At 48.8% G+C, this 22,702-nt stretch overlaps 23 non-coding genes and 2 pseudogenes across 23 annotated transcripts; 6 read left to right on the top strand and 19 right to left on the bottom strand.

Annotated features, from left to right (window-relative positions):
• Positions 1-58: 58 nt before the first annotated feature.
• Positions 59-222, bottom strand: LOC135013103 (U1 spliceosomal RNA). Its single transcript, XR_010211879.1, has one exon. It is a non-coding gene; the product is annotated as a U1 spliceosomal RNA (small nuclear RNA).
• A 674-nt stretch (positions 223-896) lies between these two features.
• LOC135013116 (U1 spliceosomal RNA) lies at positions 897-1,059 on the bottom strand. The gene has a single exon (XR_010211891.1). It is a non-coding gene; the product is annotated as a U1 spliceosomal RNA (small nuclear RNA).
• A 152-nt stretch (positions 1,060-1,211) lies between these two features.
• LOC135013095 (U1 spliceosomal RNA) lies at positions 1,212-1,375 on the bottom strand. The gene has a single exon (XR_010211871.1). It is a non-coding gene; the product is annotated as a U1 spliceosomal RNA (small nuclear RNA).
• A 674-nt stretch (positions 1,376-2,049) lies between these two features.
• Positions 2,050-2,212, bottom strand: LOC135013109 (U1 spliceosomal RNA). Its single transcript, XR_010211884.1, has one exon. It is a non-coding gene; the product is annotated as a U1 spliceosomal RNA (small nuclear RNA).
• A 152-nt stretch (positions 2,213-2,364) lies between these two features.
• Positions 2,365-2,528, bottom strand: LOC135013098 (U1 spliceosomal RNA). The gene has a single exon (XR_010211874.1). It is a non-coding gene; the product is annotated as a U1 spliceosomal RNA (small nuclear RNA).
• A 698-nt stretch (positions 2,529-3,226) lies between these two features.
• On the bottom strand, positions 3,227-3,362 carry LOC135013121 (U1 spliceosomal RNA; annotated as a pseudogene).
• Positions 3,363-3,514: 152 nt separating this feature from the next.
• On the bottom strand, positions 3,515-3,678 carry LOC135013129 (U1 spliceosomal RNA). Its single transcript, XR_010211899.1, has one exon. It is a non-coding gene; the product is annotated as a U1 spliceosomal RNA (small nuclear RNA).
• Positions 3,679-6,918: 3,240 nt separating this feature from the next.
• LOC135013094 (U1 spliceosomal RNA) lies at positions 6,919-7,082 on the bottom strand. Its single transcript, XR_010211870.1, has one exon. It is a non-coding gene; the product is annotated as a U1 spliceosomal RNA (small nuclear RNA).
• A 671-nt stretch (positions 7,083-7,753) lies between these two features.
• On the bottom strand, positions 7,754-7,916 carry LOC135013122 (U1 spliceosomal RNA). The gene has a single exon (XR_010211894.1). It is a non-coding gene; the product is annotated as a U1 spliceosomal RNA (small nuclear RNA).
• A 152-nt stretch (positions 7,917-8,068) lies between these two features.
• Positions 8,069-8,232, bottom strand: LOC135013132 (U1 spliceosomal RNA). Its single transcript, XR_010211902.1, has one exon. It is a non-coding gene; the product is annotated as a U1 spliceosomal RNA (small nuclear RNA).
• A 671-nt stretch (positions 8,233-8,903) lies between these two features.
• On the bottom strand, positions 8,904-9,066 carry LOC135013119 (U1 spliceosomal RNA). Its single transcript, XR_010211893.1, has one exon. It is a non-coding gene; the product is annotated as a U1 spliceosomal RNA (small nuclear RNA).
• Positions 9,067-9,218: 152 nt separating this feature from the next.
• Positions 9,219-9,382, bottom strand: LOC135013097 (U1 spliceosomal RNA). The gene has a single exon (XR_010211873.1). It is a non-coding gene; the product is annotated as a U1 spliceosomal RNA (small nuclear RNA).
• A 671-nt stretch (positions 9,383-10,053) lies between these two features.
• Positions 10,054-10,216, bottom strand: LOC135013112 (U1 spliceosomal RNA). Its single transcript, XR_010211887.1, has one exon. It is a non-coding gene; the product is annotated as a U1 spliceosomal RNA (small nuclear RNA).
• Positions 10,217-10,360: 144 nt separating this feature from the next.
• Positions 10,361-10,476, top strand: LOC135013126 (U5 spliceosomal RNA). Its single transcript, XR_010211896.1, has one exon. It is a non-coding gene; the product is annotated as a U5 spliceosomal RNA (small nuclear RNA).
• A 270-nt stretch (positions 10,477-10,746) lies between these two features.
• LOC135013128 (U5 spliceosomal RNA) lies at positions 10,747-10,862 on the top strand. The gene has a single exon (XR_010211898.1). It is a non-coding gene; the product is annotated as a U5 spliceosomal RNA (small nuclear RNA).
• Positions 10,863-11,148: 286 nt separating this feature from the next.
• LOC135013127 (U5 spliceosomal RNA) lies at positions 11,149-11,264 on the top strand. Its single transcript, XR_010211897.1, has one exon. It is a non-coding gene; the product is annotated as a U5 spliceosomal RNA (small nuclear RNA).
• Positions 11,265-11,538: 274 nt separating this feature from the next.
• Positions 11,539-11,654, top strand: LOC135013130 (U5 spliceosomal RNA). Its single transcript, XR_010211900.1, has one exon. It is a non-coding gene; the product is annotated as a U5 spliceosomal RNA (small nuclear RNA).
• Positions 11,655-11,929: 275 nt separating this feature from the next.
• On the top strand, positions 11,930-12,045 carry LOC135013131 (U5 spliceosomal RNA). Its single transcript, XR_010211901.1, has one exon. It is a non-coding gene; the product is annotated as a U5 spliceosomal RNA (small nuclear RNA).
• Positions 12,046-15,702: 3,657 nt separating this feature from the next.
• On the bottom strand, positions 15,703-15,866 carry LOC135013124 (U1 spliceosomal RNA). Its single transcript, XR_010211895.1, has one exon. It is a non-coding gene; the product is annotated as a U1 spliceosomal RNA (small nuclear RNA).
• A 151-nt stretch (positions 15,867-16,017) lies between these two features.
• LOC135013117 (U1 spliceosomal RNA) lies at positions 16,018-16,181 on the bottom strand. The gene has a single exon (XR_010211892.1). It is a non-coding gene; the product is annotated as a U1 spliceosomal RNA (small nuclear RNA).
• A 664-nt stretch (positions 16,182-16,845) lies between these two features.
• Positions 16,846-17,009, bottom strand: LOC135013115 (U1 spliceosomal RNA). Its single transcript, XR_010211890.1, has one exon. It is a non-coding gene; the product is annotated as a U1 spliceosomal RNA (small nuclear RNA).
• A 152-nt stretch (positions 17,010-17,161) lies between these two features.
• LOC135013101 (U1 spliceosomal RNA) lies at positions 17,162-17,325 on the bottom strand. Its single transcript, XR_010211877.1, has one exon. It is a non-coding gene; the product is annotated as a U1 spliceosomal RNA (small nuclear RNA).
• A 671-nt stretch (positions 17,326-17,996) lies between these two features.
• On the bottom strand, positions 17,997-18,159 carry LOC135013114 (U1 spliceosomal RNA). Its single transcript, XR_010211889.1, has one exon. It is a non-coding gene; the product is annotated as a U1 spliceosomal RNA (small nuclear RNA).
• A 152-nt stretch (positions 18,160-18,311) lies between these two features.
• Positions 18,312-18,475, bottom strand: LOC135013100 (U1 spliceosomal RNA). The gene has a single exon (XR_010211876.1). It is a non-coding gene; the product is annotated as a U1 spliceosomal RNA (small nuclear RNA).
• Positions 18,476-22,238: 3,763 nt separating this feature from the next.
• Positions 22,239-22,417, top strand: LOC135013125 (U1 spliceosomal RNA; annotated as a pseudogene).
• The last annotated feature ends 285 nt before the right edge of the window (positions 22,418-22,702 follow it).

The raw sequence follows: 22,702 nt of genomic DNA, 5'->3' as shown, positions 1-22,702 counted from the left end.
AAGAACAAGGCTAGAGGAAGATCTGAGACAAAGAAATCTGACTTTTACCAGAGCTGACCAGAGGAAAGCACAAACACAGTCTCCCACTACCACAAATAATGCAGTCAAGTTTCCCACATTTGGGGAAATCACAGGGGTCAGCATACCCAAAATGCAATGAATGAACCTCACCCTGGGAGAAAAATCTTCATGACCATGGTATCTCCTATGCAAAATAAGTATGATTTGGAATAGGGCTGGGGAGGGCCGCTGCTCATGCACATCTCTGTCAAGTAAAGGAGATTCAACTGAGGCAGCACAAGGGAACTCTCATCTTGGGACAACAACTGCAGGGAGAACATATATTTTCAGATGAACATGGGAGGGCAGAAGACTGCCTAATACTGAAGCACCCCCAAACAACAAACCAAATGCAACAACTAGTGCAAGCATTCCTGGGGGAAGGCCTGCCGCAGATGGATTTGCATATGGTGATGTCATCCAAGCAGTGGGTCAAAGTTGGCTTCAACCCTCGTCTGCATATGAAAAGAGAAAAGGGGCGTGCAGGGCATGGTGGCCTTTTGCGGCGCTTGGCTGACCCCTAGTTTGCATTAAACACCTCCACCCTCCTTTGGTGTGGGGCTCATGTTGGCTATGCCCCAGCCCCTGAAGCATTCAAGCTGATTTCTTGCAGCAGCTGGGCACTGTAACAGCTCCAGAGCTGCTCTGTAAGGCAAGTAAAAGGGTGTGGGCCCTGCAGCACTACCTGTAGTTCGCATTGTGCGTTGGAAGGCACAAAGTAAGCAGACAGGAGGAGAAGTCAGGATAGTGCGCAAGGGCATAGAAGGGAGCGGCTCAAGAAAAGAGAAGTGGAAACAGACAGCAAACTAGGCTGGAGAGAGACCTGAGACAAAGAGATCTGAATTATACGAGAGCCGACCAGGGGAAACACAAATTATACAGTCAAGTTTCCCACATTTGGGGAAATCGCAGGAGCAGCACACCCAGAGTGCAATGGGTTAGCCTTGCCCTGGGAGAAGCACCTTCATGATCATAGTATCTCACCTGGCAGGTAAGTAGGAGTTGGGCTAGAGCTGGGGAGGGTCGCTGCTCGGGTACCCCCCTGTAAAGTGAAGGAGATCCAACTAAGGCAGCACAAGGGAACTCTCGAAAGAAGAACAAGGCTAGAGGAAAATCTGAGACAAAGAAATCTGACTTTTACCAGAGCTGACCAGAGGAAAGCACAAACACAGTCCCCCACTACCACAAATAATGCAGCTGAGTTTCCCACATTTGGGGAAATCACAGGGGTCAGCATACCCAAAATGCAATGAATGAACCTCACCCTGGGAGAAAAATCTTCATGACCATGGTATCTCCTATGCAAAATAAGTATGATTTGGAATAGGGCTGGGGAGGGCCGCTGCTCATGCACATCTCTGTCAAGTAAAGGAGATTTAACTGAGGCAGCACAAGGGAACTCTCATCTGGGGACAACAACTGCAGGGAGAACACATATTTTCAGATGAACATGGGAGGGCAGAAGGCTGCCTAATACTGAAGCACCCCCAAACAACAAACCAAATGCAACAACTAGTGCAAGCATTCCTGGGGGAAGTTCTGCAGAAGACGGATTTGCATACGGTGATGTCATCCAAGCAGTGGGTCAAAGTTGGCTTCAACCCTCATCTGCATATGAAAAGAGAAAAGGGGCGTGCAGGGCATGGCGGCCTTTTGCGGTGCTTGGATGACCCCTAGTTCGCATTAAACACCTCCACCCTCCTTTGGTGTGGGGCTCATGTTGGCCATGCCCCATCCCCTGAAGCATTCAAGCTGATTTCTTGCAGCAGCTGGGCACTGTAACAGCTCCAGAGCTGCTCTGTAAGGCAAGTAAAAGGGTGTGGGCCCTGCAGCACTACCTGTAGTTTGCATTGTGCATTGGAAGGCACAAAGTAAGCAGACGGGAGGAGAAGTCAGGATAGTGCACAAGGGTATAGAAGGGAGCGGCTGAAGAAAAGAGAAGTGGAAACAGACAGCAAACTAGGCTGGAGAGAGACCTGAGACAAAGAGATCTGAATTATACGAGAGCCGACCAAGGGAAACACAAATTATGCAGTCAAGTTTCCCACATTTGGGGAAATCGCAGGGGCAGCACACCCAGAGTGCAATGGGTGAGCCTTGCCCTGGGAGAAGCACCTTCATGATCATAGTATCTCACCTGGCAGGTAAGTAGGAGTTGGGCTAGAGCTGGGGAGGGTCGCTGTTCGGGCACCCCCCTGTCAAGTGAAAGAGATCCAACTGAGGCAGCACAAGGGAACTCTCGAAAGAAGAACAAGGCTAGAGGAAGATCTGAGACAAAGAAATCTGACTTTTTCCAGAGCTGGCCAGAGGAAAGCACAAACACAGTCCCCCACTACCACAAATAATGCAGTCGAGTTTCCCACATTTGGGGAAATCACAGGGGTCAGCATACCCAGAATGCAATGAATGAACCTCACCCTGGGAGAACAATCTTCATGACCATGGTATCGCCTATGCAAAATAAGTATGATTTGGGATAGGGCTGGGGAGGGCCGCTTCTCAGGCACATCTCTGTCAAGTAAAGGAGATTCAACTGAGGCAGCACAAGGGAACTCTCATCTGGGGACAACAACTGCAGGGAGAACACATATTTTCAGATGAACATGTGAGGGCAGAAGGCTGCCTAATACTGAAGCACCCCCAAACAACAAACCAAATGCAACAACTAGTGCAAGCATTCCTGGGGGAAGGCCTGCAGCAGATGGATTTGCATATGGTGATGTCATCCAAGCAGTGGGTCAAAGTTGGCTTCAACCCTCGTCTGCATATGAAAAGAGAAAAGGGGCGTGCAGGGCATGGCGGCCTTTTGCAGCGCTTGGATGACCCCTAGTTTGCATTACACACCTCCTCCCTCCTTCGGTGTGGGGCTCATGTTGGCTATGCCCCAGCCCCTGAAGCATTCAAGCTGATTTCTTGCAGCAGCTGGGCACTGTAACTGCTCCAGAGCTACTCTGTAAGGCAAGTAAAAGGGTGTGGGCCCTGCAGCACTACCTGTAGTTCGCATTGTGCGTTGGAAGGCACGAAGTAAGCAGACGGGAGAAGTCAGGATAGTGCGCAAGGGCATAGAAGGGAGCGGCTCAAGAAAAGAGAAGTGGAAACAGACAGCAAACTAGGCTGGAGAGAGACCTGAGACAAAGAGATCTGAATTATACGAGAGCCGACGAGGGGAAACACAAATTATGCAGTCAAGTTTCCCACATTTGGGGAAATCGCAAGAGCAGCACACCCAGAGTGCAATGGTTGAGCCTTGCCCTGGGAGAAGCACCTTCATGATCATAGTATCTCACCTGGCAGGTAAGTAGGAGTTGGGCTAGAGCTGGGGAGGGTCGCTGCTCGGGTTCCCCCCTGTGAAGTGAAGGAGATCCAACTGAAGCAGCACCAGGGAACTCTCGAAAGAAGAACAAGGCTAGAGGAAGATCTGAGACAAAGAAATCTGACTTTTACCAGAGCTGACCAGAGGAAAGCACAAACACAGTCCCCCACTACCACAAATAATGCAGTCGAGTTTCCCACATTTGGGAAAATCACAGGGGTCAGCATACCCAGAATGCAATGAATGAACCTCACCCTGGGAGAACAATCTTCATGACCATGGTATCTCCTATGCAAAATAAGTATGATTTGGGATAGGGCTGGTGAGGGCCGCTGCTCAGGCACATCTCTGTCAAGTAAAGGAGATTCAACTGAGGCAGCACAAGGGAACTCTCATCTTGGGACAACAACTGCAGGGAGACCACATCTTTTCAGATGAACATGGGAGGGCGGAAGGCAGCCTAATACTGAAGCACCATCAAATATCAAACCATGGCCCTCATTCCGAGTTGATCGCTCGCAAGGCGATTTTAGCAGAGTTACACACGCTAAGCCGCCGCCTACTGGGAGTGAATCTTAGCTTCTTAAAATTGCGACCGATGTATTCGCAATATTGCGATTACAAACTACTTAGCAGTTTCAGAGTAGCTTCAGACTTACTCGGCATCTGCGATCAGTTCAGTGCTTGTCGTTCCTGGTTTGACGTCACAAACACTCCCAGAGTTCGCCCAGACACTCCCCCGTTTCTCCGGCCACTCCTGCGTTTTTTCCGGAAACTGTAGCGTTTTTTCCCACACGCCCATAAAACGGCCTGTTTCCGCCCAGTAACACCCATTTCCTGTCAATCACATTACGATCGCCGGAGCGAAGAAAAAGCCGTGAGTAAAAATACTTTCTTCATTGTAAAATTACTTGGCGCAGTCGCAGTGCGAATATTGCGCATGCGTACTAAGCAGAATTTCACTGCGATGCGATGAAATTTACAGAGCGAACGACTCGGAATGAGGGCCCATATGCAACAACTAGTACAAGCACTCCTGGGGGAAGGTCTGCAGCAGACGGATTTGCATACGGTGATGTAAATCCAAGCAGTGGGCCAAAGTTGACTGGAACCCTCATCTGCATATGAAAAGAGAAAAGGGGCATGCAGGGCATGGCGGCCTTTTGCAGTGCTTGGATGACCCCTAGTTCGCATTAAACACCTCCACCCTCCTTTGGTGTGGGGCTCATGTTGGCCATGCCCCATCCCCTGATGCATTCAAGCTGATTTCTTGCAGCAGCTGGGCACTGTAACAGCTCCAGAGCTGTTCTGTAAGGCAAGTAAAAGGGTGTGGGCCCTGCAGCACCACCTCTTGTTCGCATTGTGCGTTGGAAGGCACAAATTAAGCAGACGGGAGGAGAAGTCAGGATAGTGCGCAAGGGCATTCTTTTCTCTTAGTCCGGGGGCAAGGCTTCAAAATGGGGTCTGCAACGGAGGAGACACAGGGGGCGTGGTCACAGCAGCTTTTCTCTACAGTCTGCACCAGCAGGAGCCTACACCATTTTTTATGATCACGCTGAACTGCAGTGCGACTGCAATTACAGCATGGTCAAGAAGGGAGGCGTCATGCTGGGTGGCCATGCCCTGTCACTGTGCAGGAGCCAGCACCGCTCACACACTAGTCCCCGGGTGCAGCCCCCAACCCCCGGGACACCCGGAGCAACAAAATGTAGATTCAGGCCACCAGGCCACGCCCCTACCTATGAAACCATGCCTCCTTTTTACCATTGCGCTGTTTATCTGCGCGCACTGCATTACAATCTCCCTCGCCACCTCTCTGGGTGTCACCAGTGATAGTGACACCTCTGCCATGCTTGTAGCAGCTGGTCCTAAGATCTACGCCTCAAGCCCTGAGTGTTTGCCCTTGTGACTTGTTGATCATCATAGCGAAGCAGATGCTTACAGAAAACTGCAGGGGCTTAGATTGAAAATAAAAACAATTGATGGGTATAAGGTAGAGAGGAGCGGGTTCGGTTCTCCGAGAACCGAATTCCCCACGAACTCCACGTGGTTTACATTGGTCCGAGGCAGGCTCGGTTGTTCCTGCCTGACTCGGAAAACCTGAACAAGGGAAAATGTCATCATCCCGCTGTCAGATTCTCGTGAGATTCGGATTCCATATAAAGAGCTGCGCGTTGCTGCCATTTTTACTCGTGCATTGAAGAGAGAGCGGAGAGGACGTGGCTATGTTCTCTCAGTGGAAATCTCAATATCAGTGCTCAGTATCAGTGGTTACTTATTGCTGCTCAGTAATACTAGTAGTGTGTCTCTCCTGCTCAGTGTCAGTTCTCAGTAGTATCCTCATCAGTGCTCAGTATCACTGCTCATTGTCTTGTGCTGCATTGTGGTGCTCAGCATACTACAGTACATTACTAATAGTCCAGTGCTGCATCTTGCTGCTCAGTGTCAGTTCTAGTATCCTCATCAGTGCTCACTATCACTGCTCATTGCATTGTGGTGTTCTGTATACTACAGTAACATAGTAATATAGTATATATAGAGGAGCGGGTTCGGTTCTCCGAGAACCGAATTCCCGACGAACTCCACGTGGTTTACACTGGTCCGAGGCAGGCTCGGTTGTTCCCGCCTGACTCGGAAAACCTGAACAAGGGAAAATGTCATCATCCCGCTGTCGGATTCTCGCGAGATTCGGATTCCATATAAAGAGCTGCGCGTTGCCGCCATTTTTACTCGTGCATTGAAGAGAGAGCGGAGAGGACGTGGCTATGTTCTCTCAGTGGAAATCTCAATATCAGTGCTCAGTATCAGTGGTTACTTATTGCTGCTCAGTAATACTAGTAGTGTGTCTCTCCTGCTCAGTGTCAGTTCTCAGTAGTATCCTCATCAGTGCTCAGTATCACTGCTCATTGTCTTGTGCTGCATTGTGGTGCTCAGCATACTACAGTACATTACTAATAGTCCAGTGCTGCATCTTGCTGCTCAGTGTCAGTTCTAGTATCCTCATCAGTGCTCACTATCACTGCTCATTACATTGTGGTGTTCTGTATACTACAGTAACATAGTAATATAGTAACTTATGGTAACATAGTTTTTGAGGTTGAATAGAGGCAAATTGCCCATCGTGTTCAACCTGTTTTAAGTTGTGATGATTCTACATACTTGCTGAATAATGTTTTATGACTAGTTAGCTACTATAACTCATGTTACCCCCGGATTAACCATGTTGATATTTTAAGTATTATAACCTTGGATAGCTTTTTCATTCAGAAATGTATCCATTCCTTTTTTAAATCCAATTACAGAGTCCGCCATTACCACCTTCCCTGGCAGGGAATTCCACATCCTGATTGCCCTAACAGTGAAGATCATAGTATCTCACCTGGCAGGTAAGTAGGAGTTGGGCTAGAGCTGTGGAGGATTGCTGCTCGGGCACCCCCTGTCAAGTGAAGGAGATCCAACTGAGGCAGCACAAGGGAACTCTCGAAAGAAGAACAAGGCTAGAGGAAGATCTGAGACAAAGAAATCTGACTTTTACCAGAGCTGACCAGAGGAAAGCACAAACACAGTCCCCCACTACCACAAATAATGCAGTCGAGTTTCCCACATTTGGGGAAATCACAGGGGTCAGCATACCCAGAGTGCAATGAATGAACCTCACCCTGGGAGAACAATCTTCATGACCATGGTATCTCCTATGCAAAATAAGTATGATTTGGGATAGGGCTGGGGAGGGCCGCTGCTCAGGCACATCTCTGTCAAGTAAAGGAGATTCAACTGAGGCAGCACAAGGGAACTCTCATCTGGGGACAACAACTGCAGGGAGAACACATATTTTCAGATGAACATGGGAGGGCAGAAGGCTGCCTAATACTGAAGCACCCCCAAACAACAAACCAAATGCAACTACTAGTGCAAGCATTCCTGGGGGAAGGCCTGCAGCAGACGGATTTGCATATGGTGATGTCATCCAAGCAGTGGGTCAAAGTTGGATTCAACCCTCGTCTGCATATGAAAATAAAAAAGGGGTGTGCAGGGCATGGCTGCCTTTTGCGGCGCTTGGATGACCCCTAGTTCGCATTAAACACCTCCACCCTCCTTCGGTGTGGGGCTCATGTTGGCTATGCCCCAGCCCCTGAAGCATTCAAGCTGATTTCTTGCAGCAGCTGGGCACTGTAACAGCTCCAGAGCTGCTCTGTAAAGCAAGTAAAAGGGTGTGGGCCCTGCAGCACTACCTGTAGTTTGCATTGTGCATTGGAAGGCACAAAGTAAGCAGACGGGAGAAGTAAGGATAGTGCGCAAGGCCATAGAATGGAGCGGCTTAAGAAAAGAGAAGTGGAAACAGACAGCAAACTAGGCTGGAGAGAGACCTGAGACAAAGAGATCTGAATTATACGAGAGCCGACCAGGGGAAACACAAATTATGCAGTCAAGTTTCCCACATTTGGGGAAATCGCAGGGGCAGCAAATCCAGAGTGCAATGGGTGAGCCTTGCCCTGGGAGAAGCACCTTCATGATTATAGTATCTCACCTGGCAGGTAAGTAGAAGTTGGGCTAGAGCTGGGGAGGGTCGCTGCTCGGGCACCCCCCTGTCAAGTGAAGGAGATCCAACTGAGGCAGCACAAGGGAACTCTCGAAAGAAGAACAAGGCTAGAGGAAGAACTGAAACAAAGAAATCTGACTTTTACCAGAGCTGACCAGAGGAAAGCACAAACACAGTCCCCCACTACCACAAATAATGCAGTTGAGTTTCCCACATTTGGGGAAATCACAGGGGTCAGCATACCCAGAATGCAATGAATGAACCTCACCCTGGGAGAACAATCTTCAAGACCATGGTCTCTCCTATGCAAAATAAGTATGATTTGGGATAGGGCTGGGGAGGGCCGCTGCTCAGGCACATCTCTGTCAAGTAAAGGAGATTCAACTGAGGCAGCACAAGGGAACTCTCATCTGGGGACAACAACTGCAGGGAGAACACATATTTTCAGATGAACATGGGAGGGCAGAAGGCTGCCTAATACTGAAGCACCCCCAAACAACAAACCAAATGCTACAACTAGTGCAAGCATTCCTGGGGGAAGGCCTGCAGCAGATGGATTTGCATATGGTGATGCCATCCAAGCAGTGGGTCAAAGTTGGCTTCAACCCTCGTCTGCATATGAAAAGAGAAAAGGGGCGTGCAGGGCATGGCGTCCTTTTGCGGCGCTTGGATGACCCCTAGTTAGCATTACACACCTCCACCCTCCTTCGGTGTGGGGCTCATGTTGGCTATGCCCCAGCCCCTGAAGCATTCAAGCTGATTTCTTGCAGCAGCTGGGCACTGTAACTGCTCCAGAGCTGCTCTGTAAGGCAAGTAAAAGGGTGTGGGCCCTGCAGCACTACCTGTAGTTTGCATTGTGCGTTGGAAGGCACGAAGTAAGCAGACGGGAGAAGTCAGGATAGTGCGCAAGGGCATAGAAGGGAGCGGCTCAAGAAAAGAGAAGTGGAAACAGACAGCAAACTAGGCTGGAGATAGACCTGAGACAAAGAGATCTGAATTATACGAGAGCCGACCAAGGGAAACACAAATTATGCAGTCAAGTTTCCCACATTTGGGGAAATCACAGGGGCAGCACAACCAGAGTGCAATGGGTGAGCCTTGCCCTGGGAGAAGCACCTTCATGATCATAGTATCTCACCTGGCAGGTAAGTAGGAGTTGGGCTAGAGCTGGGGAGGGTCGCTGCTCGGGCACCCCCCTGTCAAGTGAAAGAGATCCAACTGAGGCAGCACAAGGGAACTCTCGAAAGAAGAACAAGGCTAGAGGAAGATCTGAGATAAAGAAATCTGATTTTTACCAGAGCTGACCAGAGGAAAGCACAAACACAGTCCCCCACTACCACAAATAATGCAGTCGAGTTTCCCACATTTGGGGAAATCACAGGGGTCAGCATACCCAGAATGCAATGAATGAACCTCACCCTGGGAGAACAATCTTCATGACCATGGTATCGCCTATGCAAAATAAGTATGATTTGGGATAGGGCTGGGGAGGGCCGCTGCTCAGGCACATCTCTGTCAAGTAAAGGAGATTCAACTGAGGCAGCACAAGGGAACTCTCATCTGGGGACAACAACTGCAGGGAGAACATATATTTTCAGATGAACATGGGAGGGCAGAAGGCTGCCTAATACTGAAGCACCCCCAAACAACAAACCAAATGCAACAACTAGTGCAAGCATTCCTGGGGGAAGGCCTGCAGCAGATGGATTTGCATATGGTGATGTCATCCAAACAGTGGGTCAAAGTTGGCTTCAACCCTCGTCTGCATATGAAAAGAGACAAGGGGCGTGCAGGGCATGGCGGCCTTTTGCGGCGCTTGGATGACCCCTAGTTCGCATTACACACCTCCACCCTCCTTCGGTGTGGGGCTCATGTTGGCTATTCCCCAGCCCCTGAAGCATTCAAGCTGATTTCTTGCAGCAGCTGGGCACTGTAACTGCTCCAGAGACGCTCTGTAAGGCAAGTAAAAGGGTGTGGGTCCTGCAGCACTACCTGTAGTTTGCATTGTGCGTTGGAAGGCACAAAGTAAGCAGACGGGAGAAGTCAGGATAGTGCGCAAGGGCATAGAAGGGAGCGGCTCAAGAAAAGAGAAGTAGAAACAGACAGCAAACTAGGCTGGAGAGAGACCTGAGACAAAGAGATCTGAATTATACGAGAGCCGACCAGGGGAAACACAAATTATGCAGTCAAGTTTCCCACATTTGGGGAAATCGCAGAAGCAGCACACCCAGAGTGCAATGGGTGAGCCTTGCCCTGGGAGAAGCACCTTCATGATCATAGTATCTCACCTGGCAGGTAAGTAGGAGTTGGGCTAGAGCTGGGGAGGGTCGCTGCTCGAGCATCCCCCTGTCAAGTAAAGGAGATTCAACTGAGGCAGCACAAGGGAACTCTCATCTGGGGACAACAACTGCAGGGAGAACACATATTTTCAGATAAAAATCTTGGTCATGCTCTGGTTTCTCTTCAGAACGAACAAATCTTTCGCCTTTTACTAAAGATTTCCGTGGAGAGGAGCAAAACCGAGTTTTATCTCAATTTTTGCATGCCCCATCTTTTTGGGGTTTCTTTTATCGGTTTAAAGATAGAATGAGTGTGCTTTAATGTAAGCTCATTTGCATAGAAATGACAGTAAATGTTTGTTTCTTTTCAAACAGAACTTTCTTGACCATGCTACTTGCTTGAAAGATCTGGGAGCACATGGAATACCGTACAAACCATGCTTATAGCAAGGAGAAGACAGGTGAGAAATCTGCTTTCTTTCAAATTGGGCGCTCACTTTGATCTGAATGAGGACTGCTGGCACGGCACTCAGGCGACAGGTGGAATCTTGGTCATGCTCTGGTTTCTCTTCAGAACGAACAAATCTTTCGCCTTTTACTAAAGATTTCCGTGGAGAGGAGCAAAACTGAGTTTTATCTCAATTTTTGCATGTCCCATATTATTGGGGTTTCTTTTATCGGATTAAAGACAGAACGAGTGTGCTTTCTTGTTAGCTTTAATGTAAGTATATTTGCATAACAATGACAATAAATGTCTGTTTCTTTTCAAGCAGAACTTTCTTGACCATACTAATTGCTTGAAAGATCTGGGAGCACATGGAAAAGAGTACAAACCATGCTTATAGCAAGGGGAAGCCTGGTGAGAAATCTGCTTTCTTTCTTTCAAATTGGGTGCTCACTTTGAGCTGAATGAGGACTGCTGGCATGGCACTCAGGCGACAGGTGGAATCTTGGTCATGCTCTGGTTTCTCTTCAGAACGAACAAATCTTTCGCCTTTTACTAAAGATTTCCGTGGAGAGGAGCAAAACTGAGTTTTATCTCAATTTTTGCATGCCCCGTCTTATTGGGGTTTCTTTTATCAGTTTAAAGATAGAACGAGTGTGCTTTAATGTAAGCTCATTTGCGTAGAAATGACAGTAAATGTTTGTTTCTTTTCAAACAGAACTTTCTTGACTATACTAATTGCTTGAAAGATCTGGGAGCACATGGAAAAGAGTACAAACCATGTTTATAGCAAGGGGAAGCCTGGTGAGAAATCTGCTTTCTTTCTTTCAAATTGGGTGCTCACTTTGAGCTGAATGAGGACTGCTGGCATGGCACTCAGGCGACAGGTAGAATCTTGGTCATGCTGTGGTTTCTCTTCAGAACGAACAAATCTTTCGCCTTTTACTAAAGATTTCCGTGGAGAGGAGCAAAACTGAGTTTTATCTCAATTTTTGCATGCCCCATCTTATTGGGGTTTTATTTTATTGGTTTAAAGATAGAACGAGTGTGCTTTAATGTAAGCTCATTTGCATAGAAATTACAGTAAATGTTTGTTTCTTTTCAAACAGAACTTTCTTGACCACACTAATTGTTTGAAAGATCTGGGAGCACATGGAAAAGAGTACAAACCATGTTTATAGCAAGGGGAAGCCTGGTGAGAAATCTGCTTTCTTTCATTCAAATTGGGTGCTCACTTTGAGCTGAATGAGAACTGCTGGCATGGCACTCAGGCGACAGGTGGAATCTTGGTCATGCTCTGGTTTCTCTTCAGAACTAACAAATATTTCGCCTTTTATTAAAGATTTCCGTGGAGAGGAGCAAAACTGAGTTTTATCTCAATTTTTGCATGCCCCATATTATTGGGGTTTCTTTTATCAGTTTAAAGACAGAACGAGTGTGCTTTCTTGTTAGCTTTAATGTAAGTTTATTTGCATAACAATGACAGTAAATGTTTGTTTCTTTTCAAACAGAACTTTCTTGACCATGCTACTTGCTTGAAAGATCTGGGAGCACATGGAAAACAGTACAAACCATGCAGTATCACAAGAGCCTTTATTTGATCTTTCATGAAGATAGAGCAGAATTGAGGACACGTCAACAATTTCTGCCGAAGGTGGTTCATCTTTCCACATGGTGCCTTTGGCCACTGACACCTTCGTTGAGTCAAAGTCTCTGGCTGTGGTCAGAACTTTGAAAATTTATGTCACCAGAACGGTTCAGATTAGGAAAACAGAGGCTCTGTTTGTCCTGTATGCTCCCAACATGATTGGGTGTCCTGCTTCCATGCAGACCATTATGCGCTGGATCTGTGGTAAGATTCAGCATGCTCATTCCACGGCAGGATTGCCGTTACTGAATTAGGTGAAGACCCATTCTACTAGAAAGGTGGGTTCATCCTGGGCAGCTGGTCGGGGAGTCTCGGCATTGCAACTTTGCCGAGCAGCTATTTAGTAAACACTTTTGCTAAGTTTTACAAGTTTGATACCTTGGCTGATGATAACCTCAAGTTGGGTCATTCGGTGCTGCAGAGTCGTACGCACTCTCCCACCCGTTCAAGAGCTTTGGTATAACCCCATGGTTCTTAATGTGACCCCAGCATCCTCTAGGTCGTATGAGAAAATAGGATTTTAATACCTACCGGTAAATCCTTTTCTCTTAGTACGTAGAGGATGCTGGGCACCCGTCCCAGTCCATACTGTGTCTGCAGTTATTACTTGTGGTTATACACATGTTGTGTTACGGTTCTGGTCAGCTTTTTGCTGCAATTGTTCATGCCGTTGGCTTGTGTTCTGTTGAATGCCACGTTCTGCGGCATGCTTAAGGTGTGAGCTGGTAAGATGCTCACCTTAGTTTAACTATAAATCCTTTCCTCGAAATGTCCGTCTCCCTGGGCACAGTTCCTATAACTGGAGTCTGGAGGAGGGGCATAGAGGGAGGAGCCAGTTCACACCCTTTGAAAGTCTTAAAGTGCCCATGTCTCTTGCGGATCCCGTCTATACCCCATGGTTCTTAATGTGACCCCAGCATCCTCTACGGACTAAGAGAAAAGGATGCCCTTGTGTACTATCCTGACTTCTCCTCCCGTCTGCTTACTTTGTGCCTTCCAACGCACAATGCGAACTACAGGTGGTGCTGCAGGGCCCACACCCTTTTACTTGCCTTACAGAGCAGCTCTGGAGCTGTTACAGTGCCCAGCTGCTGCAAGAAATCAGCTTGAATGCTTCAGGGGATGGGGCATGGCCAACATGAGCCCCACACCAAAGGAGGGTGGGGGTGTTTAATGCGAACAAGGGGTCATCCAAGCACTGCAAAAGGCCGCCATGCCCTGCATGCCCCTTTTCTCTATGGAATCCGAATCTCGCAAGAATCCGACAGCGGGATGATGACATTTTCCCTTGTTCAGGTTTTCCGAGTCAGGCGGGAACAACCGAGCCTGCCTCGGACCAGTGTAAACCACGTGGAGTTCGTGGGGAATTCGGTTCTCGGAGAACCGAACCCGCTCCTCTCTACCTTATACCCATCATTTTTTTTATTTTCAATCTAAGCCCCTGCAGTTTTCTGTAAGCATCTGCTTCGCTATGATGATCAACAAGTCACAAGGGCAAACACTCAGGGTGTGAGGCGTAGATCTTAGGACCAGCTGCTACAAGCATGGCAGAGGTGTCACTATCACTGGTGACACCCAGAGAGGTGGCGAGGGAGATTGTAATGCAGTGCGCGCAGATAAGCAGCGCAATGGTAAAAAGGAGGCATGGTTTCATAGGTAGGGGCGTGGCCTGGTGGCCTGAATCTACATTTTGTTGCTCCGGGTGTCCCGGGGGTTGGGGGCTGCACCCGGGGACTAGTGTGTGAGAGGTGCTGGCTCCTGCATAGTGACAGGGCATGGCCACCCAGCATGACGCCTCCCTTCTTGACCATGCTGTAATTGCAGTCGCACTGCAGTTCAGCGTGATCATAAAAAATGGTGTAGGCTCCTGCTGGTGCAGACTGTATGTGCGCGCAGGAAGCCGCCACCATTTTTGTGATCACAGCGGCTGAATGTGATGTCATACAGCCGCTGTGACCACGCCCCCTGTGTCTCCTCCGTTGCAGACCCCATTTTGAAGCCTTGCCCCCGCACCGCTCCATCCCTGACTTGGAAATGGAGTGTTGCTGACCCACCTCTCCCCCCCTTCCCCGCCCCGATTGACAGGCAGAGGCGATCACATTCTCTGCGGGGTGCCGCAGAAAATGCAGGCACATGCGTATGCTCTTAGCAATTTTTGCAGTTGGATCGCTTATTGTGATTGCAATCCAACCTGAATCAGGCCCTATTACCTATCACAATGCGCTGCGGGCAGTACAAAATTGGGTTAATATAGGAGAAAAACCCCCAGACCTGTGCTCCTTAACTGTACCTGGTGGCTAGTGGAGCGGCTGCCCAGTAATCAGTGTCCACCGCAGTGCGCACACGGCCCACCCCCTACGGCCTCGCTCCCCTTCATCAGCGGCCTCGTGATCCGGAAGGGTGGTGTGTGTGTGACTGACCTTAGGATGAAACCGGAGCCTCCGCTGCAGTGACCCAGCAACCAGGGCACGGGAGTATACAGCGCCGCTGGGAGTGATGAAGCTGCAGTAAAGATGTCTATTAGACCTAGCCTGCTGCAGCCCTTGTAGATTCTCATAAAACAAGTTCTTCTTTTCTTGTCAAAATTAATAGCTAAGAATAGGCTGCCTGAGGCAGGCCCCTGTTAATTGGCCTGCTACTGAAGGCACCAACTACAAACTGAGCTCCCTGTTCATGGAAGCGGGGTTATAGAGGAGAATGCACTGAGCTTCTTGGGAACAGTCAAAAGCTTTGAGCCGGTTGGTGCCTCAGATCAAGATCCTACTCTACACCCCAATGTGAATCCTTGTGGAGTCCAGTGTACCCCACAGAAGAAATGAATGTGTCACACCCATTGGCAGCAACCTTAGAATAGCTGCTGACGGGCACAATTGAGAAAGGAAGGGGGGGGGACATTTGAATCCAGCACATAGATGCAATTCAAATATGTAATTTGTACCTTCCTATTTTAAAATATAATGGATGAACCTCACCCTGTGAGAACAATCTTCATGATCAAGAGATCTAATATGTAAAATAAGTATGAGTTGGGATAGGGCTGGGGAGGGTGGCAGCTCGGGCAGCCCCTCCCCCGTCAAGTTAAGGAGATTCAACTGAGGAAGCACAAGGGAACTCTCGTCTGGGGACAACAACTGCAGGGAGACCACATCTTTTCAGATGAACATGGGAGGGCGGAAGGCTGCCTAATACTGAAGCACCATCAAATATCAAACCATATCCAACAACTAGTACAAGCATTCCTGGGGGAAGGTCTGCAGCAGAAGGATTTGCATACGGTGATGTCATCCAAGCAGTGGGCCAAAGTTGGCTGGAACCCTCATCTGCATATAAAAAGAGAAAAGGGGCATGCAGGGGCTCAAGAAAAGAGAAGTGGAAACAGACAGCAAACTAGGCTGGAGAGAGACCTGAGACAAAGAGATCTGAATTATACGAGTAGCCGACCAGAGGAAACACAAATTATGCAGTCAAGTGTCCCACATTTGGGGAAATCGTAGGAGCAGCACACCCAGAGTGCAATGGGTGAGCCTTGCCCTGGTAGAAGCACCTTCCTGATCATAGTATCTCACTTGGCAGGTAAGTAGGAGTTGGGCTTGAGCTGGGGAGGGTCGCTGCTCGGATACCCCCCTGTCAAGTGAAGGAGATCCAACTGAGGCAGCACAAGGAAACTCTCGAAAAAAAACAAGGCTAGAGGAAGATCTGAGACAAAGAAATCTGACTTTTACCAGAGCTGACCAGAGGAAAGCACAAACACAGTCCCCCACTACCACAAATAATGCAGTCGAGTTTCCCACATTTGGGGAAATCACAGGGGTCAGCATACCCAGAATGCAATGAATGAACCTCACCCTGGGAGAACAATCTTCATGACCATGGTATCTCCTATGCAAAATAAGTATGATTTGGGATAGGGCTGGGGAGGGCCGCTGCTCAGGCACATCTCTGTCAAGTAAAGGAGATTCAACTGAGGCAGCACAAGGGAACTCTCATCTGGGGACAACAACTGCAGGGAGAACACATATTTTCAGATGAACATGGGAGAGCAGAAGGCTGCCTAATGCACCCCAAACAACAAACCAAATGCAACAACTAGTACAAGCATTCCTGGGGGAAGGTCTGCAGAAGACGGATTTGCATACGGTGATGTCATCCAAGCAGTGGGCCAAAGTTGGCTGGAACCCTCATCTGCATATGAAAAGAGAAAAGGGGTATGCAGGGCATGGCGGCCTTTTGCGGCGCTTGGATGACCCTTAGTTCGCATTAAACACCTCCACCCTCCGTCGGTGTGGGGCTCATGTTGGCTATGCCCCAGCCCCTGAAGCATTCAAGCTGATTTCTTGCAGCAGCTGGGCACTGTAACAGCTCCAGAGCTGCTCTGAAAGGCAAGTAAAAGGGTGTGGGCCCTGCAGCACTACCTGTAGTTTGCATTGTGCGTTGGAAGGCACAAAGTAAGCAGACAGGAGAAGTCAGGAGAGTGCACAAGGGCATAGAAGGCAGCGGCTCAAGAAAAGAGAAGTGGAAACAGACAGCAAACTGGGCTGGAGAGAGACCTGAGACAAAGAGATCTGAATTATACGAGTAGCCGACTAGAGGAAACACAAATTATGCAGTCAAGTGTCCCACATTTGGGGAAATCGTAGGAGCAGCACACCCAGAGTGCAATGGGTGAGCCTTGCCCTGGGAGAAGCACCTTCATGATCATAGTATCTCACCTGGCAGGTAAGTAGGAGTTGGGCTAGAGATGGGGAGGGTCGCTGCTCGGGCACCCCCCTGTCAAGTGAAGGAGATCCAACTGAGGCAGCACAAGGAAACTCTCGAAAAAAGAACAAGGCTAGAGGAAGATCTGAGACAAAGAAATCTGTCTTTTACCAGAGCTGACCAGAGGAAAGCACAAACACAGTCCCCCACTACCACAATTAATGCAGTCGAGTTTCCCACATTTGGGGAAATCACAGGGGTCAGCATACCCAGAATGCAATGAATGAACCTCACCCTGGGAGAACAATCTTCATGACCATGGAAACTCCTATGCAAAATAAGTATGATTTGGGATAGGGCTGGGGAGGGCCGCTGCTCAGGCACATCTCTGTCAAGTAAAGGAGATTCAACTGAGGCAGCACAAGGGAACTCTCATCTGGGGACAACAACTGCAGGGAGAACACATATTTTCAGATGAACATGGGAGGGCAGAAGGCTGCCTAATACTGAAGCACCCCCAAACAACAAACCAAATGTAACAACTAGTAAAAGCATTCCTGGGAGAAGGTCTGCAGAAGACGGATTTGCATACGGTGATGTCATCCAAGCAGTGGGCCAAAGTTGGCTGGAACCCTCATCTGCATATGAAAAGAGAAAAGGGTTATGCAGGGCATGGCGGCCTTTTGCGGTGCTTGGATGACCCCTAGTTCGCATTAAATACCTCCACCCTCCTTCGGTGTGGGGCTCATGTTGGCTATGCCCCAGCCCCTGAAGCATTCAAGCTGATTTCTTGCAGCAGCTGGGCACTGTAACAGCTCCAGAGCTGCTCTGTACGGCAAGTAAAAGGGTGTGGGCCCTGCAGCACTACCTGTAGTTCGCATTGTGCGTTGGAAGGCACAAAGTAAGCAGACGGGAGAAGTCAGGATAGTGCGCAAGGGCATAGAAGGGAGCGGCTCAAGAAAACAGAAGTGGAAACAGACAGCAAACTAGGCTGGAGAGAGACCTGAGACAAAGAGATCTGAATTATACGAGAGCCGACCAGGGGAAACACAAATTATGCAGTCAAGTTTCCCACATTTGGGGAAATCGCAGGAGCAGCACACCCAGAGTGCAATGGGTGAGCCTTGCCCTGGGAGAAGCACCTTCATGATCATAGTATCTCACCTGGCAGGTATGTAGGAGTTGGGCTAGAGCTGGGGAGGGTCGCTGCTCGGGTACCCCCCTGTCAAGTGAAGGAGATCAAACTGAGGCAGCACAATGGAACTCTCGAAAGAAGAACAAGGCTAGAGGAAGATCTGAGACAAAGAAATCTGACTTTTACCAGAGCTGACAAGAGGAAAACACAAACACAGTGCCCCACTACCACAAATAATGCAGTTGAGTTTCCCACATTTGGGGAAATCACAGGGGTCAGCATACCCAGAATGCAATGAATGAACCTCACCCTGGGAGAACAATCTTTATGACCATGGTATCTCCTATGCAAAATAAGTATGATTTGAGATAGGGCTGGGGAGGGCCGCTGCTCAGGCACATCTCTGTCAAGTAAAGGAGATTCAACTGAGGCAGCACAAGGGAACTCTCATCTGGGGACAACAACTGCCGGGAGAACACATATTTTCAGATGAACATGGGAGGGCAGAAGGCTGCCTAATACTGAAGCACGCCCAAACAACAAACCAAATGCAACAACTAGTACAAGCATTCCTGGGAGAAGGTCTGCAGAAGACGGATTTACATACGGTGATGTCATCCAAGCAGTGGGCCAAAGTTGGCTGGAACCCTCATCTGCATATGTTGAAGATACAATTTGTGAATTGCATTTAACACTATCTCCCTTTCCTGGGGAGAAGATGGTAGGGCCGATTTGAAAAACCGGCGAGGAGGCACCTCTTCGAATTTCAGCTTGTAACCCTGAGAAACAATTTCTATTGCCTAGGGATCCACCTGCGAATGAACCCAGATGTGGCTGAAAACTTGAAGACGTGCCCTCAACTGGGCGGACTCCTTTAGCGGAGCCCCAGCGTCATGCGGTGGATTTTGTAGAGGCCGGGGAGGACTTCTGTTCCTGGGAACTAGCTGTGTTGTGCAGCTTCTTCCCTCTGCCCTTACCTCTGGCAAGAAAGGACGCACCTCGTACTTTCTTGTTTCTCTGTCATCGAAAGGACTGCATTTGATAATGTGGTGCTTTCTTAGGCTGTGAGGGAATATAAGGCAAAAAATTTGATTTACCAGCTGTAGCTGTGGAGACTAGGTCCGAGAGACCTTTCCCAAACAATTCCTCACCCCTGTAAGGTAAAACCTCCATATGCCTTTTTGAGTCGGCATCACCTGTCCATTGCCGGGTCCATAGGACTCGTCTAGCAGAAATCGACATAGCGTTTATTCTAGAACCTAGTAGACTAATGTCACTTTGAGCATCTCTCATATATAGGACAGCATCTTTTATATGCCCTATGGTCAATAACATAGCATCCTTATCTAGGGTCTCAATCTCTGCTGATAAGGTATCTGTCCATGCTGCCACCGCGCTACAACCCCGGCCGACGCAATTGCCGGTCTGAGTAAGGTACCAGAATGTGTGTAAATGGACTTTAGGGTAACCTCCTGCTTGCGGTCAGCAGGGTCCCTGATGGTAGCCGTATCCTGGGATGGCAGCGCTACCTTTTTGGATAAGCGTGTCAATGCTTTATCCACCCTAGGGGAGGATTCCCACCGTATCCTGTCCATTGGCGGGAAAGGATACGCCATAAGAATCCTTTTGGGAATCTGCAGCTTTTTGTCTGGAGATTCCCAAGCTTTTTCACATAATTCGTTCAACTCATGTGAGGGGGGAAAGGTTATCTCAGGTTTCTTTCCCTTATACATGTGTACCCTCGTGTCAGGGACAGGGGACTCTGTGATGTGCAAAACATCTTTTATTGCAATAATCATATATCGAATACATTTAGCCAATTTTGGCTGTAACTTTGCATCATCGTAGTCGACACTGGAGTCAGAATCTGTGTCGGTATCTGTGTCAACTATTTGGGATAGTGGGCGCTTTTGAGACCCCGAAGGTCCCTGCGACATAGGGACAGGCATGGGTTGACTCCCTGACTGTTCCCTAGCTTCAGCTTTGTCTAATCTCTTGTGTAATAAGTTTACATTAGCACTTAAAACATTCCACATATCCATCCAGTCAGGTGTCGGCGTTGTCGATGGAGACACCACATTAATTTGCTCCTGCTCCTCTCTAGGAGAGCCTTCTACCTCAGACATGTCGACACACGTGTACCGACACACCATACACTCAGGGAATCCTCTTATCTGAGGACAGTTCCCCAACAAGGCCCTTTGGAGAGACAGAGAGAGAGAGAGTATGCCAGCACACACCCCAGCGCTATATGACCCAGGAAAAAAACACAATAATTTTATGTTTACCCAGTAGCGCTGTATTTCCATATATATATGCGCCTAATTATGTGCCCCCCTCTTCTTTAAGACCCTCTTTCTACCGTGGTATAAGCAGGGGAGAGTCCGTGGAGCTTCCCCTCAGCGGTGCTGTGGAGAAAATGGCGCTGGTGAGTGCTGAGGGAGAAGCCCCACCCCCTCAGCGACGGGCTTCTGTCCCGCTCAAATATAGTAAAAAAATGGCGGGGGCTCTTATATATATATACAGTGCCTAGCTGCATATATATTTATTTTGCCAAAGAGAGGTCTATATTGCTGCCCAGGGCGTCCCCCCTGCGCCCTTCACCCTTACACTGACTGCCGTGTGTGAGGTGTATTGGAGCAATGGAGCACAGCTTTACTGCTGTGCGTTACCTCAGTGAAGATCATGAAGTCTTCCGCCGCCTCTGAAGTCTTCTTTTCTTCTCATACTCACCCGGCTTCTATCTTCCGGCTCTGCGAGGGGGACGGCGGCGCGGCTCTGGGACGGACGGCGAGGGTGAGACCTGCGTACCGATCCCTCTGGAGCTAATGCTGTACAGTAGCCTAAGAAGCAGAGCCTATCAACTCACAGAAGTAGGTGTGCATCTCTCCCCTCCGCCCCTCGATGCAGGGAGTCTGTTGCCAGCAGGCTCCCTGAAAATAAAAAAATCTAACAAATATACTTTCTGTCAGGAAACTCAGGAGAGCTCCCTGAAAAGCACCCAGTCTCCTCTGGGCACAGTAGTAAACTGAGGTCTGGAGGAGGGGCATAGAGGGAGGAGCCAGTGCACACCCAGATCTAAAGTCTTTCTTAAAGTGCCCATGTCTCCTGCGGAGCCCGTCTATCCTTACGGAGTCCCCAGCATCCTCTAGGACGTAAGAGAAAAATTATGCTGGCAGAAAAATCCAATTGAGTGATTAAACAGCTCCAGAGCTGCTCTGTAAGGCAAGTAAAAGGGTGTGGGCCCTGCAGCACTACCTGTAGTTTGCATTGTGCATTGGAAGCCTAGTTTGCTGTCTGTTTCCACTTCTTTTTTCTTGAGCCCCTCCCGTCTATACCCTTGTGCACTATCCTGACTTCTCCTCCCGTCTGCTTACTTTGTGCCTTCCAATGCACAATGCAAACTACAGGTAGTGCTGCAGGGTCCACACCCTTTTACTTGCCTTATAGAGCAGCTCTTGAGCTGTTACAGTGCCCAGCTGCTGCAAGAAATCAGCGTGAATGCTTCAGGGGCTGGGGCATGGCCAACATGAGCCCCACACCGAAGGAGGGTGGGGGTGTTTAATGCGAACTAGGGGTCTCGCACAATGCGAACTACAGGTAGTGCTGCAGGGCCCACACCCTTTTACTTGCCTTACAGAGCAGCTCTGGAGCTGTTACAGTGCCCAGCTGCTGCAAGAAATCAGCTTGAATCCTTCAGGGGCTGGGGCATAGCCAACATGAGCCCCACACCGACGGAGGGTGGAGGTGTTTAATGCGAACTAGGGGTCATCCAAGTGCCGCAAAAGGCCGCCATGCCCTGCACGCCCCTTTTCTCTTTTCATATGCAGACGAGGGTTGAAGCCAACTTTGACCCACTGCTTGGATGACATCGCCATATGCAAATCCATCTGCTGCAGGCCTTCCCCCAGGAATGCTTGCACTAGTTGTTGCATTTGGTTTGTTGTTTGGGGGTGCTTCAGTATTAGGCAGCCTTCTGCCCTCCCATGTTCATCTGAAAATATGTGTTCTCCCTGCAGTTGTTGTCCCCAGATGAGAGTTCCCTTGTGCTGCCTCAGTTGAATCTCCTTTACTTGACAGAGATGTGCCTGAGCAGCGGCCCTCCCCAGCCCTATCCCAAATCATACTTATTTTGCATAGGAGATACCATGGTCATGAAGACTGTTCTCCCAGGGTGCGGTTCATTCATTGCATTCTGGGTATGCTCACCCCTGTGATTTCCCCAAATGTGGGAAACTCGACTGCATTATTTAATGCGAACTAGGGGTCATCCAAGCACCGCAAAAGGCCGCCATGCCCTGCATACCCCTTTTCTCTTTTCATAAGCAGACGAGGTTTGAAGCCAACTTTGACCCACTGCTTGGATGACATCACTTGCTGCCTTTCCAATGAAGCAAGTTTAATTTAATAATAGGTGAAAAACCATCCCTACAAAGGTGTTAATCAGATACTTGGCTTTGTGGACACTTTTCAGAGCACAAATTTGTTAGCATAAAAATAAAGCCAGAAAATGAAGAGCTGTTTAATCACTCAATTGGATTTTTCTGCCAGCATATTTCTTTTTCTCTGCAACCCACTGCTAAATTG

This window comes from Pseudophryne corroboree, unplaced genomic scaffold (assembly GCF_028390025.1).
Source record: "Pseudophryne corroboree isolate aPseCor3 unplaced genomic scaffold, aPseCor3.hap2 scaffold_2647, whole genome shotgun sequence".
In the NCBI taxonomy this organism is placed as follows: domain Eukaryota; kingdom Metazoa; phylum Chordata; class Amphibia; order Anura; family Myobatrachidae; genus Pseudophryne; species Pseudophryne corroboree.
Note: the sequence above shows the minus strand (reverse complement) of the source record. Positions and strands in the feature narration are given on the sequence as shown.